This window comes from Chroicocephalus ridibundus, chromosome 1 (assembly GCF_963924245.1).
Source record: "Chroicocephalus ridibundus chromosome 1, bChrRid1.1, whole genome shotgun sequence".
Classification (NCBI taxonomy): domain Eukaryota; kingdom Metazoa; phylum Chordata; class Aves; order Charadriiformes; family Laridae; genus Chroicocephalus; species Chroicocephalus ridibundus.
This window is the reverse complement of record NC_086284.1, coordinates 128,621,981-128,637,852: the sequence shown is the minus strand read 5'-3', so window position 1 is coordinate 128,637,852 and position 15,872 is coordinate 128,621,981. Positions and strand designations below refer to the sequence as shown.

At 45.1% G+C, this 15,872-nt stretch overlaps 1 protein-coding gene across 3 annotated transcripts in view; it reads left to right on the top strand.

The window, feature by feature from the left end:
* LSAMP (limbic system associated membrane protein) overlaps positions 1-15,872 on the top strand; it is a 1,022,135-nt gene that overhangs the window by 753,881 nt on the left and 252,382 nt on the right. The window lies entirely within an intron of this gene.

The window sequence follows — 15,872 nt, the reverse complement described above, 5'->3', positions numbered from 1 at the left end:
TTTGTGATATCACCGAAAAATGATTTCCAGAAATGTGCTGCAATGTGCGAGGATTTCCCAAATTCTCCATTTAAAAAAGAATAATAATAAGAACGAAGTATTTAGCTAATGAGGAAATGTAGACAAATAAACAAAACAATCCTCAAATGCTGTTTAGCTTTTCCACATCTCCTGGGAATGAGCTGCTGCTTTCAGTCGGATTTTACCTGCTATTGCTCTAAGCTAAACTTTCCATTTATATGAGAAAAACGGGAGTCAGGAGGATTACGAGCCCCTCTGCTTTTGATTTTTAATAAAAACCGAACATTTACTTCTGAACAGTAGCAGTGAGAGAGGGAATTAAATCTGAGGAGAGCAGGTTGACCTTTGGGAGCGCAGGCATGTTCACACACAGAGATTCCCTCGGTCTCTCTCTTTTCCCAGCTCCTTTTGCCGATGCATGCACCTCTCCATGTGCATTCAAAGGTGCATATACACGCTTGTATAGCTATATGCTCTCGCACACATGTTTCTCACAGATGACCCCATATGAAGATTCGTGTGTGGCTGTTACATTCTTTTTCTCTTCCCAAGTGTTACATGCGCACATCTCCATCCTCTTTTCTTACAGAAAATGTTCTCTTAATGCAAACTGTAGAGTTGTACTAAGCCATTCAGAAACAGGAACAGGATCTGCAAAAGTGGTTTTTAAAATGCTGAAAAGAATATATTTGAGGTCTGTCTTTTTGCTTCCTGCTTTGTTAGCACGCATTTACAAACTTTCATTTGAAACCACAACAGCTAGAAACTTAATGTTTGTATTTCAAAGAGAAGCTTGAAAGGCCTCTGGTTGATCATCCAACTTTAGAGGCTGGGACTTTGGGGAAAAACCCTACCTGTGTAGGCACAGAGCACTGATAAAATTGCAAACGTAGTCAATATCAATGGCAACCGGGATTACAGGAGAGATGACCAGTGACTCTCCACACGGATGTTCCTTCCATTGCGTTCTCTAACCCTGGTCAGGATAGAGCTTCCTGAGCCAGTGGTAGAATGGGGGAAAAAGCCTCTCCCTTTTCACTGAATATTTATGGTCCTGAGACAGGTATCACTGTGCCAGGACAGTCCTGGTAGCAAGGCAGTAGTGGAGGATTTCCCGAGAAACAATAATGCAGGCGGGGCTGAAGGAGCAGATTTACATTATTTGTATTGGCAGAAGCTGAAAAACAACCCAGCCCCCTCCCCATGAAAAAGCAAGCTTATAATTAAAACCCAACAGATTTATTGCTTTGACTCATTCTGGTATTTATCAAATTATAGCTGTGTGGCACAGAACTGTATGGCGTGATTTACAGTGGTGGTGTGGAAAGGCATGGCAGTGATTCCCTCCCAGGAGAACAGAGGGAGCTTTGTTCCCGTTGTGATAGGACCAGACGTGGTGGGAGAACCTGGGTAATTGAGTGCTTTGTCAAAGCCAACCTCTTTCCTCCTCTGTGTGTGTTTGCACGGATCTAATCACTCTCATCACATCAGACGCTCTAATCATTCTGACATTACGTACGGGGGGGGGAGACAGACATCTGAAGAGCAGGAGCTGCGTTCTTCACCACCGTCATCATCATGATCCCCCGATGAAGCAAAACACACAGGAAACTGAGAGCAGGGATAATGAATTCAGGAACAGGTTATAGATGTTGGCACCAACTAGGAAACAGATTTTTCCAAACTTTATAACTCTTCTGTTCATTTAAACAAATTAATTATGTTCGCATGCAGGATTCAGTAGTATATAATTTTTGCATTTGGGGAACAACAGGGGAGACCCAATGTAGGCAATACACGAGCGGTAAATTGCAGACCCAGCAAAGAGACTGTGATAGCCTTGTAGTGGATGCAGCACTTCCCTCAAATTGTAACGACACACAGTGAGTTCAAATCCCACTGGGGGTTCTGTTTTTATTAGAAATACTTCATATCTCTTATTCCTGGTGTCAAATGGTTCACTACACTTTCAGCACTTAATTATCTTTATCATCCAGAAGTACTCTGCCTCTAATGAAAATATTTAAACAGCCCTTGCAGGAACAAAACATAATGCAGGACCCTGTTGCTCAGAACGGTCTCAATTCCTATGGGTTGGAGCGGGCACGGAGTGGGCTGTTGCCTTACAGATTATGGCCCCATGCGACACGACAGTGGCTTTTGTGGAGGCTAGCAGAACTGGGCATGGCCTGGAGGATGGGCTCCCTTTCCATGTGGCTCAGCTGCCACTAAACCCATTTTAGCCTGATGTAACTCCACTAGAGTTAGTGAAGTAACAGCAGCTTTCAACCAGGGTAACCGAACGTGAAGTTAAAGCCTTTATGCTCTCTACCCTCAATGTCTGTATGACTTTCCACGTATTTCTGCTATGAAGGAGCAGATCCTATGACTAATCTAAGGCTCGCAGTTTTTTCTAGACTACAAGTGAAGTTTGTATTATCTTGTGACTAAACTATGTTTGTGCTTCCATTATAGAGAAGGAAAATTCTGCTGATGTTGCTCATGTTTCGCTGACGTTTCTACCCATTTGTTTCCACCCATGCAAAGTTTTCACCCATAGCAGTTTTGCATATCAAAAGCAGACCACATTGGGTCTATTATATATGGTGGGTGGAATTGTCAAAAGCATCTAAGTGGTGGAGGAGGCTTTGTCTATAGAGGAGTCACATGTGTGACTGAAGCCTGGGTAGCCCTACCTGACCTAACTTTAACTTTGGAGATGCAGATAGCAGTGAGACGTCAGCACAGAAGAAGTTGGCGTGGGCCGTGAGCAAGACTGTGAGGTGTCCAGAATGGCTAATTTTTGTTGAAGTCTGTGCCATTGTGCCTTTAGTGCTGCTGTTGGAAATCGCTCTAGCTAGTTTAATACCTTTGTAGCCATGTCAAATAAATTGTAGTCCTGTCTCCCACCGCAGTGTATATGCGCTGCTTATATGAATCCTTGAATTCTGCAAGGGAAGCAAGAAAAAGCAGAGACCAAACATGGCAAGGTGCTTCATAATTATGGTCTTGTGGTCTGTTTGTACAGATGAGAGGGTTTATTTATTTATTGTGGTGAATGACTGTGAGCTTTGATATTGCTAACGCTCAATAAGAGTTTATGCTTCACTTTCCAAACAGAGACTTCCCCTCTCTGTTAAGAGAAGCACGTGTGGTAAAAGTACATTATTTCTTATAGTGTAGAATACAATAACTGCTACCTCTATTCAGTACTGGGCACAGAGAATATCATGGATTCCACTGCCTTGCCTTCAGAGTATTATTATTTCTTGCAAAAAAATACAGAGAAGAGGGCATTTCCAGAGCAATTTTTGAATGATTTCCATCTTACCACTGTATTACTAATACTGTTTTGTTGTTGCTTCTAAATGGTGTGGCTTTCACTTTGCTTGACAGCATTTATTTTCAAGGATTGCATTCTGCTTATTACATGATTATATTCTGATTCTCAGACTGTACAAACATTTTCATCAAGTCATAACATAGAAGCATTATTGATACCGTTCTGCTTTAAACTGGGGATCAGATTCATTCAAAATTGTTGAAAGCCGCCTAATGAATCTGAGCAGAGTTTCAGCCCAGTGACAGACGGATGACTGAATACAGTCAGCTTATGCTTCGTTTTGCATTTTTTTGCTGCAAGCATTAAACATGGCAATAACAAAGTTCTGCTAATCCTTGATGCTAGACAAAGCTGGTCAAAATGAGGATCAAACTGTTGGCAAAATATCCATATTAAAATAATAATTTTTTTTCTGCAGTTTTGGAAACTTTCAGTGTTCTCCAGAGCGATTTGCTAGAGAGGGTTTGGCAAATTTTGGAGTTTTTCAACGCTCTGTAGAACAGTGTTGAAGTTCCTAGTCTGTCCGACATGAACTGGCAGAAAGGACTACATTTACAGCTACCACTGAAAAATGCCAATTAAGTAGTGTACCACTTGTTGAATAATTAAAGTGTCAGACAGCGTGCTCATTAAGTGCTCTCAGCAGCTGGCCCAAGTGGTTGTGTTAGGTGCTTGGGCACTTTTTATGCTTGTTCACAAGGGTTTTTTTTGCAAGATAAAAACTGTCATTCTGAAAAATCTGCTCTTATCACCGGGACAAACAGGCTCCCAGTGTGGCCCTCAGCCCGTGCATGTAGCAGGGCATTCGGTTAGGCTGGGGCACTTTCCTCATTTCCCTCTTGATTTAAGTCTTAAGCCTAGTGATAAGATAATAAACACTAATGCTAGTAGTGACAGCAAACCCCTCCAACTAATCTTGTCAACCATCTTGCTTTTATTTATAGTTGGAAATAACATAGCTGTGCTTTCACTCCTTGGCTTTGGCTTGGGAAGGAAATAGGCAGGGAAATTGGGTGGGTGGTGACATTTGTACCTCTGGCTAAAAAAGCCAGAGCTTGGAGTTGAGCATCCCCTGCTACCTTCTGTGGACTGACTGAAGTGCAGTGGCTGGCCATCTTTGGGCAGCTGCCTGTGTTACCGTGCTACGGTTTCTGGTATAGCACCCACAGGGTGGATGTCAGATACCAACAATGAAATCCATACGGTCCATGTGCAATACAGCCTGGCCCAGAAGGTTTTCTTTGGGTAGAAGGTACTGGGCACTAAGCTCCCGTGGATGTCCAAATGCCAGTAATTTCCCTCCTGCAGTGTTGTCCTTGCTCTCTTTATCCATTTTCCGCATCATGCTTCTCTCTCTTCCTCCTCCGCTCGTCCTCCAAGCCTGCCCCATCGCTACCTATAGCCCAAAGTTTCTGCTGTGTCTTCATTTCCTCCTTGTAGATCAATTCAGCCTGTCCCGGCCAATTTGCGCTGCTGACTGGCCTCGGCAGCCTACGTCCTTGTCACTGCTTTGCTGAATTAAAAATTAAACCATGTCGGATGAGAGCAACAGAGAGGCTTTCTACAGGGTATCAATGGAGTCTGTTGACAGTTTCCCATCCTGCTACCTCACATCCCAACCAACAGCAGCAAAAGAAGCTGCGTCACTGCAGCCAAAATCCTGGCAGGTCTTGTCGAGGTGTGACATCAGGAATGGGGTTTTTCTTCCTATCTATAGGGGGATAGCAAGGCACAGGCAGGAGTCAATATGCCGGCATGATGTGAGTATGCACTCATGAGCCTGTGTGAATCAGATTGCTTCCATCTTGCATATTTTGGCTATTGCAGTTTAAATTATCTGAGAAATAGTCTTCATTTTTCCTTCATCTTGCTGATGATGTGATAAAGGGTAGCTAAGCTGAGTCAGACTGGGAGTCAGTTTTACAACCCAAAGTTGAGATATGTTGGCGTAACTGTTTCCTTAGTCCTTCATGCTCGCACCATACATGTTTAACACAAATCCTCCGCTGCTGCTATGACAATCAAATTAACCTTCCCAGGAAAGGAGACCTGCAGGTCACAAGCCTCAGATAGGCTGGTACACTGGCACACTCCCTGCAGGTAACAAGCCTGCTGGATGGTGCCCTTCCTGCAGCACGGGGAGGCTGGGTGTTTTGCCTGACTGGAAGAAGAATTTCTCTCCACTGAGGTAGGAAACTTGCAACACCAGAGTTTAATGTCCTCAGATACCCTGGCTTCTAAAAATTAAAGAAAAAAGAAAAAGGGAGAAAAACCAGTTCGAGGAGATAAAGATGTTTTACATGATTTACAGTTTGACCTTAAGATGTTGTTGCTGGTGTATCTGAGGAAAGAGCAGGTGCTTCTAGATGGACCAAGGATTTTCTCTTCCCTTATCAGAGGGTTACATTAAATGCTTTTTCCCTGCTGCCCTTTCTCCTTTGTCCGCTGGCTGATAAAATCTGTGTTATCAGCCGAGGAGACAGGGTAATCATCAAGGAGGAGGCAGTGGGCTAGGTGGTAGGGCAATAGAAACAAAGGTGCTGCTTACCCTAGCAAGGAGGAGGGGGGCTCTGTCCCAACCCTTTCTCCATGGTATGATGGAGATACAGCACAGCCCATTAGCATAATAGTTGGAATTAGGTCTGCTATTCAGTCACTGCCTTGCTCCCTTTCCCTGGACCTTGTGGGGGAGCTGCTTTAAAATAATGCAAATTCTTCTCAGTGCCTCGTGACAGTGTCCATATGAGTGAAAAGGATAAGCAACGGGGAGGGTGCTGAGCTCAGGTTAAAAGATCGCCAGTTAGGGGACAGTGACAGCAGCCTGGGTGATGAGGTGTGTTGTGTTCGAAGTAACGCACCTTAGCATGGTTTTACCTCATGCCCGGGAGTCCCCTCTGAGCGGAGTGCCTGTTTCTGGGCTCTGCCTCCATCCAACCTGTCTCTCAGCTCCTTCTCCCAGCCAAAGCCAGGTTGGGAAATAATGAGATCTGAGAGGCAGGCTGGGCTCTTCGCGGTGGTGCTGCAGCCTACCTGACCTGTAGTTAGGTGGAGCCTTTCTAACACTGGTACTGCTGGCAAAACAGCTCCCACTTCGAGAACTGTGCTGGCTCCTTCAGGAGCGTCAGGAGAAAAAGGTAGCGTATGCTTATTTTAGTCAAGAAAGTGAACAGTGCTCTACTTGAGCAGCCCAGGGGAGAGATTGAGTGTGCAGAAACCCCAGCATTCTTGCATAGTCACTTTTCTGAGTAGAGCTGCATTTTGAGGATGCAGAGCTCTGCTGCTCGGCGTGGGAGGAACTAAGCTTCGTGCTGCTGCCTCAGCATTCGTGCCACTCATTTGTGCCGAGCAGGGTTTTTTTTCCCTCTTTTTTTTTTTTTTTTTTTCCCAGAGTGCTTCATGAGATGTTAGTGACTCTTTAATTATATTGGGAGCTCTATGAGCTATTTTGATGTGTTGACTCTCTGGCTTTGGCACATACTCTGGGCTGATGACACATGGTCACTGTTCTCTGTCTCTGTCTTACTCTGTCACCACTGAATTTCAAATGTCGCCCTTGGATTTGACACTTTGGGGACTGGCCAGACTTTAAAAATCCACTCCTGCCTTCAGATACCGGTGCAGGTAATAAAAGGGATTTATCAGCCTGCACTTTTCTGTGCCGGCGCCTGTGGGGATGTGCAGGGTAAATTCATACTCAGTTCTCATGAGATCTGCTCGCCTCTCTTTCTCTCAAAGTACTGTGTAGCACAACTTTATTTTCTTGGGGATTTTTTTTGTTTTCCAGGAATTGTATGTCAAGTGCTTACAGAGCAATACAATTCACAACAGTGGGTAAATTAGTATATTAGAGCCTCCAGTCAAAGGGCCAAGAGCAGAGCAACACAGAGAGGGGAGGACGAGGTCTGAGCTGAGTCGGGAAGGAGCGGATGTGGCTGAGCTAGCAGCAGGGCTGTCATACACAGCAGGAGCTGAGGAGGAGCCGAATCCCGAGCCAAGACATGTCATTGCATGGAGGGAGAAGGAACAGCTTGGTGTGGAGCAAGGGCAAGAGAAGATGGCAGGGAAGTCATCTGGGACAAATGCAGGAAAGATTTAAAAGCAAGGGGCGGGTGGTTTTGAGAAGTACATGTTATTGTGGAGTAGGAGTTGTTGGAAGACGTCAGGCTGCAGAGCAGCATCGTGTGATTTCTGATATGGAGAGGGATAAGTAGACCCATACAGACATATGTGAGGGAACCTGGAGAGCTGAGTTTCAGGGGAAGAAAAGAGGCTTCCTCCCAACAGCTGCGAGATGCAAAAGCTTTGGAACAACTGACTTCAGTGGCAAGTTTTGACTTGCTGTATTTCAAGTGTCCTTTGGTGGGAACCAATCCAAGGCTATTTCCTGCTGGGCCACTGATGCTGGGGTTTGCCAGCAGCGCTCCCAGTCTCTCAGGCATGCAATGGTTTGGCTGGTCCAGAGGGATTTGTGACTTCCTAGGCCAGGACACACATAGGTGTGGCAGCCAGCAACTAGCCAGTTGTTTTCTTTTACCTCTCTTTGCTAAATTGGTGTGATCAAAACATACCCAGGACCTGGGAGTCTAAATAATGGTCTTGTGCTCCCCGTGTGGAGCTCGGTAATATTTACTGAGCCCGACGGCTTCATTCTCCTCCGTGCTGACTGCATTAATGGCTGGCTGCAGGGAGGGAGGGCAGGGATGAAGGATAGCTGAGAGGGGTCTGGGCGACACGGCTAACGGATGGCCTTATTAGAGACACTTTCCTGGGGCCTAAGTGGAGCTTTTTTGTCTGAGTCTGCAAGAAGTGGGTCATTTTGCTGGGCTGTCAGGCCCCAGCTCTTGCTGGAGAGAGGAGGCTGTGACTGCAGCAGCCTGCTGGCTTCTCGCTGCTGTATTTGGCTAGGGGATGAGGTGGTACTCAGAGGGGAGTGAGCGAGACCATATCACTAACAGCCCTCAGGGATCCCTTCCTGGAAGAAAAAGCAGATCCAAATTGCTGTCTTATCCTACCCTGCCAGTGAGCAAAAATTTTGGAGGTCAGTAGAGAAGTAATGTAGCTGATTCCCTCCCCAAGACACCCCCCCCACCCGACTTTCATTGCCATCTCTCTCTACGCTGTCTGCTTGTCTCTGGAGGGGCAGCAATGCCTAAGGAGGTACTAGCTCGAGCTGCTATCCATCTCATCTGCCAGCAGTTTTAGAGGGCCTAGTGGCAACTAGGTCTTATCGGTCCCGCATTGTGCCTGATCCACAGGGATCCAAGCCTGCTGAAGCCTTCCGCGAGGAGTCTTGGCTCTCTGTCTTAAGCTCCCGCTGTTCATGGCTTCGGCTCTGCAGATACCTGCTTCTCTCTGTTGTATTGGCCAAAATGGGGGAATATCACATATATAGTTTCCCCTGCCCATCCTCCCCATCATATCTGTGTTGATGGAACATCTGAAAAAAAAAAAAAGCAGTATCAGAAGCAGATGTGCCAGATTACACCATGGGGGACTGCTCTGAGGGTATTTCCAGCCCAGAAGGAAACCAAGTCTCCTAAGAATTTACAGCTCAAGATCACCAGAGTTGAAGTTTAAGATAGTCCACAATGAGATTTACATTTTTCCTCAGTGCTTTCCCAAACGCAGCCAGGGGTGCTTGCGATGCTCACCAATCCTAGGAACACAGATCGGCTGCCAGTGGGCAGTGCTGGGTTTAACCAGTTAAGCCCTGGGGAGGAGCTGATTAAAACAGAGCACATACGATGTCAGTCCTGTCCTATAGGAGCCAAGAAATGGAGAGCATGGTTTGGGGACTACTTTTTATTCTTAGCTAGAGAGGGCCCGCTGCTGCGTTGCAGTGGCTTCCCCATGAGCTGACATTAGGTGAGGGGTAGCTGAAAAGGGCATTATGGCTGGGGTAAAAAATTTCAGTATATCATTTCTGTTTTGTGACGTGGCATTTCTCTTAGGTACATCTGTCTCGGTACACTGGAGATAGGCTGCCGTGAGATACTTTTGAGGGAAAATGCAGATCCAGGTGAAATGGTAACCTGAGACAGGAGTAAAGAGGAAAATTTGTTACAAACAGAGGAATCACAGGGTTGTGCTTCTTTTCTAGTGTGGTGGAGGTGAAGAGAAAGGATCAGTACCTGACCTTCCCTGCTCTCCATCTTCAATAGCTTTGTTTTTTGAGGTCATCTTCTGCACAAACTAAACTGTGCTAATCCTCAGAGTAAACTCTGCAGCTTACATTCCTGTGAATCAGGAGGGAACACAGAAGGCCAGTTTAATATAGATTTATTTCTCCTCTCCCCTTTTTGTACTCCCAGGAAGCCTGTCAGGTTCTGCGCATGTGCTGTGTGGGAGGATGTGTGGGCAGGGCTACGCACCAGAGCTTCAGCAGAGGCAGTGGCAGAGCCATGGGCACTGCTCAGTCCTTGATCCAACTTCTCTGTGATTTGTTGCACACAGGAACGTCGGAGTAGCCAGACTGGGTTAGACAGATGTGGTATCTGGTGCAAGAAGGCCTGTACCACACCAGGACTGAATTACCTGTTCACAGGAGACATTTTCTTTCTGACTGAATGAGGTTAATGACCATCTTATGCCTGCCAGCATAAGGTTTTATAGTCCTTTATCAAACATAGATGATGACTCTGTTGTTGCTATAAATTCTTTGCTCAATTTTTTTTCTGTTTTTCAATCTTTTTTTAATATGCAGCAGTAAGTTCCAAAAGTTAATTTTACATAATGTGAAAAAAGCATTGTCTCTGGACGAAAAGAATTCACGAGCACTTTTGTCATTAGCTTTACGTTATGTCCATAAAAAGGTTATAACCGGGAAGGATGATTATTGTTTAAAAAACAAAGAAATCCATTATGAAGAATCAATTGCTTGATCCCCCAAACAATCAGCATCCTATTTGTGATTGCCTTATCCTTGTGACAGTAACAAATTAATGATTACCTTTAGATTAGGTCTTCACCGCGCGCATGATGCACCGAGAGCACGGCTAAATTGGGTTGGATGTAGTAAGGATTGCTGAGTCTGTAGTCAAGCCTCCTTGGGCTGCGATCTTGTCAGAGCTCATAAGCTGAGACAAAGAATTTGATTAGGTGGCTGGGTCTTTGGGGAGGATGTCAAGGAAGAGGGAAGAGCTCAGGCTCTTTAATAGCGATGCCTTGAACTCACCCATACCTGCAGCTGGATTCGCAGGGCAGTCAGGACCTATGCGCAAGCCTGGGAGGTGACTGCCCAGGCTGCCGGGCAGCAGCTCAGACCCCGCACAGTGGGACATTTGAGAAGTCTCTCCCTGCCCATTGCAGGGGCGATCGCTCAGTGCCAAACGTTGGTGGCTCCAGGTACAGGCAGTGAATGCATCAAAAGCTGGCCTGGAGCTCCTCAAAACCAAACAAAACGCCTGCCCCTGAAGGCGATGTGGTGCCAAATGCAGCATCTTGGGGACCAGACCAGCTGAGCGGGGCTTGTCCAAATCCCTCAGGGCAAGGTTTGAATCCCAAACAGCCAAATCGGTGCCCTCCCTTCCCCAGCCAGTGAGGCTTCCCTTAGTGGCTCCACATCCAGGCACTGATCGGATCTGGCCCTTTTTAGCTTTTGACACTGACATGGTCTCTCTTCCTGGCATTAGGGCCTCAATTAGCCTCTTCTATTTCTAATGCTCTGAATTTGCATGGTGAGAGCCAGGATTAGGGACAGGCAGTCTTAACGCAGCTCCTATTAATAAATAAGGAAGATTAGGAGCTTTGTCAGTAAGATAGTGCTTCCTCCTTCATTTAATTATTCAAAAACACCTCGTGTTTAACCCTCTACCCTCTGAATGAAGTAAATAAAAAGAAGTGAGATTATTAAAGATAAAGTTTAAATTAACTTTCTATAGCGTGGGCCAGGTAAGAAAATTCTGTCTCCTGTAATTGACTGATGCTGGTGCTGTCTTCTGCAGGGGTTTCAAAAAAAATCTGCTCCTTTTTTTACATAAATACATTTTTATATCAGGTTGGGAATATTTCTTTATGTGTTTGGGGACTGCTGTTACCTACTTACAAAGCACAAGCAGCAGCAGGGCAAATTTCTTTCCTACCAGCAGGCCACAGTTCATCTCTACAGGGACCACATTTGGAATTAAACAAGGAGTGAAATTTTTATGGCCCACTTTTCCTCACTGGTACTGCCAGAAAGAAGGATGTCTAATGGACTTTTTGAGGTGATCTTTAGGTTGAGGTTTTCATCTCACTGGGAATTATACTGAGACCTTCTAACTCATTTCATAGTTAGTCGTCTAAGAGGCATTAGTACCTAGTAACTAGCTACCGAGGATGCATTCAAGCTGCAGTGACCTCGAGGTAAACGTACTTCAGCCCATCCCTATGCAGTTAAATTCCCTCGGGAGGTGTATCTCAAAGTGTGACTACAACAGTTTCCAGATGTTTCATATCTGCTCATGCTCTATAAAGAATGATGACTAAATTGCAGTTTAGTGACCTTAGAGATATAAAAAGGGGGAGGGGGAGAGGTGGCTGGCTGGCAGGGAGCTTTACAGTAATGGGATCTTTGCCAGTATCATTCATGCTTGAGTCAAGGACTTTCATTTCCCAAAAAGAATGGGGGATTAGTACAGCTTCTGCAGCCTGCCCTGCAAACAGACATGTCCTCCCCACAGATGTGGTTCTGTGTAGGTGTTCTGGGATCACCTCTCCTTGTAGCGTTAAGGAACATAGCAGAGATGGGGCTGCCTAGTCTTAAAAATCCTGAAGGAAAAGGAGGCAGCTATTAATGCCAATATGATCTACTTGCCTTCCACACTTCTGGCCAAGGTGGGGTCTGCAAAGCCACCTTGTGCATGTTCTGGTGCAGGCTGAAGCGCCCTGACTCAGTGCAGTATCCTTCCATCCCAAGCTCTAGGGTTGACACCTGAACAACTACTTTGTATTAATTGTTCTAGAATTGACGTATTTTTTTCTCCCACGGGGCCTTTGGACTCAGGCTCATTTCTAACAGCGAGCTACACAGGGGTAGGCAGGAATTACGATCACCATATCACCAAGCCATAATTTGGCTTGGAGTTTTATTGTTGTCTTTTCCTGGCTGCTCTTGCCCTGTGTGCAGCATTTTGGGATATCGCGGAAGAGGCTTCCCAGCTCCCTGAGCTGTTCTCAGGAGCCTGTGTAACGTCTGGGCTGTTGGTTTTTTCTTGTGACCTAGGATCAATAGGTTGTGCTGTTTCCAAGCGAAGCGCTGCTAAATGGCTCTCTGACTACATCTCTTGGTTTTATTCCTTAAGCAGGCCTGCGAATTTCTGGGCATGTAAAGGCACATTCGCTTTGAGGAAAGCCTGCTGTACATCGCCTGTTTCAGAGCAATTTTCATCTACGAGATTAGCAGAGCAGCACAGGGACATCTTAACGCACATTTACGAACTCAGAGTTGGTTTTCCAGGGCATCTATTCTAGTTTCCAGGTTTAGGAGGTGCTTTCGGCAAATATTCTCTGCTGTTCACTTAACATTGACTGTTCCTGTAAATGTTCTGGCCAGTGAACTTATTCAGTAGAATAGTCCCAGAAAGGGACATGGCTAGAGTGAGCTAAATACATAATTTAAAAGATTATTTACTAGTTTCCTTGCCCAGCATCTTATACTCTGTTGCGTGTCATTCTTGTCCTTGTAATGGATTATCTTGGTCTCCATAAAACACATGATGGGGCTGTATTTTTGCCGTTGAAAAAGCCTCCAGTGGCAGAAAGGATGAACTCCAGATGAGCAATGTACTTTCATCTCCACATTTCCTCAGCCTGCACAAGCTCTTCCTGCCGCTTTCCTCCCTGGAGCTGTGAAAGGTCTGGATGCTGAGACCTGCTTTCTATTTTGCAGTGTCAGGAGGCATCTCCCCTCCCATTGAGGGCTACAGAACAGGTGTTTTTTCGTCAGTGCTTCTCCTTGATGCTGGCCTGCAGAGCCCTAGCAGTAGGCTGTGAATTAAATGCCCTTCCTCCACAGATCAGGCCCCTTCCTGAGACGCTGCTGGGACCCGCTTTGGGAAGGGCTGGAGTTGAAATTCAACCAACTAGCATCTCCTGCCAGGACCAGCCACGAGTGTTTGTTAAGCTCAAGGTTAAAGACTTGAGGTGTAGGGGCCAAATGAGTTTAGGATGATTTCTGTAAGCCCCAATTTTGATCCTCCTTTATCGTAAACACCCCTTTTCCCCAAGGTATTAATCAAGCCTAGCTGAAGCAAGGAGGGAATTCCCTTTGGGTAGGAAAATGGTGACACTTTTAGACTTTTTTCCGGCATTTAGAGAACACAGTCAGTAGGTGGATAACAGCTATGACAGTCATGTGGAAATTCGCTTTTGGAATAACTTGAGAGTATAACAAAGAAAGGGGCTGGGAATGCTTTTTTTATTTTTACAGAAGTGTGATGATGATAGGACTGCTTGCTGTGAGCTTTCATTCCATCCAGGATGAAACTATTAAGAGAAGCCACACACATGTGAACCCCTTTGCTCTGAAAGCTCCTGTACTCTGTGTGTGTGCCGCTGCAGTCTGAAGGTATCATTTGTGTTTTGCTCTATTTCAAATGCATCTCCCTTTCGCTCTCTCGCTCTCTCTTTGTCTTTGGAAAATGTTAGGGCACTAAGCTGAGCAGGCTGATGGTGCCAGATATCCTTTGTACACACACAGAGAGACTCAGAAATAAACATTCCTGCTGCGACCTGGAAGCTTTCTCTCCATAATAGCATGTGTGCACACACACAGAGTGAGCGGCAAGAGGAGTCCTTAGGATGCTCTCCATACCTTTTGTTTGGCGTGTGGGTTTATGTACGGTAAATTAAGATTCGTGCTTGGGGAGTGCATCTTTTTATGTAAGAGGGTCATCTTGTAAGTGGAGCAGGTCAAAGAATCTCGTGTCCCACACTAAGCAGCTTTGACCCATGTAATGCATATCAGACTATCGCTCTTAATTTGATAAACTAAACACTAGATTGATAATCCTCCCTTGCTTTTTCCCCTTCTCCTCTTTCTATATATATCCATGTATCTATGTCTCTGCGAACTTGTATCTACCTCGATCCATAGATTAATCATAAATATGGATGTAGATGACAGAAGGTTAAGGGCATGGTAGGAAGGCTAAGCAACTCTGCTTCATTTATCATTGCTACAGTGGATGTCTGGGGGGTGCCTCACCTGTCCCAGCTTCTTTGACACTTCTCAAGCAGTGTGAAGAGCAAAGATATTAGAACAAATGGGTCAGGAACAGACTAATTTTAATCTTCTCTTACTGTGTGTGGTTACCTTTGAGCACATGACTCTTAGATACTCTGTGCTTTCTTGAGTGAGTTGAAAAAAAAAAAAAAAGTCTGATAATTTTTAATCAGTTTGAGTAGATTTACACCGAGGCAGAGAGAGCCAGGCCCCTCGAGCAAGGGGTTTTGAAGGGGCTGATCAGTTGCTGTCAAACATTTTGTAGACAATCATTCAAATTGAGGTAAGAGTTTTGGAAACGTTTAAAGATGCAAGGTCATGTTTTGGGAATTAAAGACCCCAGATTTTTGGGTTTTGCATTGGGCAAGCTGGATGAAATACAAATTAGAAGTAGTTAAAAAAACCCCATCGATAGTTCTGAAAGCACCAAGCTGAAGATGAAAAAAGTCCCCCTGTGTCATTCTGAGCCACATGGACAGGCGGGTTATGGGCCAGGTGCAGGAGGTTATTACTCAGCCGTACCCAGCCCCAGTGCCAGCTCTGCTGGCATGCAGCCTACAGTGTGGGGCAACATGCTTTAAGGAAGATGTAAACATGCGGGAAAGAGCCCAGAGGGGAGCAGCAGGCTCTCTGAGAGGCTGAGCAAACAGGACCTGCACAGGAAGGTTAAAAGAACTAGTCATAAAAGTTTCCTTGCTTTAAATGGGGAAGACCAAGAGAAATGTAAGACTCTTTGTTCCTATGAATTGTTCTTTTAAAGGTGGTATTGATCTGTTGTGCTACAAATCCCCAAGATAAGAAGTAATAAGTTAAATACTAAGACTACTTTCTAACTCTGGGACTAGGAAAGTGCTGTCAAGGGTTAGCATAGGCGGGGGGATATGGAGCCTCTTTCTTTGGAGCTTCTTCAAGCCATGTAGGCAGGTATTCATCAGGAACAGACTTGAAGGTATATTTGATCCTGTCTCCGTGTAGTGGGCTAGACCAAATGATGTTCTTGAGGTCTTTTCTGGTTCTACCTTGCTGCAATTTCTGTGATTTGACACGGTCAAACCAATCTGACTTCAATATAAGCTGGGTGTCTTTTTTTCACCCTACTAAAATTACTCGAGTCTGAAACAGATGAGATAACAGGAAAAGGAGTAAATTTCATGTAAGCAAACTTTTCTAAACGCTTGTTGGGTTTGTTTTTTTACTCATTCTCTTTTAGGAGATTATTAAGGAACAAACTTGTCATTGGATATGAGATAAAGCTGTATCATAAATAAAGTAATAAGAAAAACAAAATTTACCGAATAAACAGAG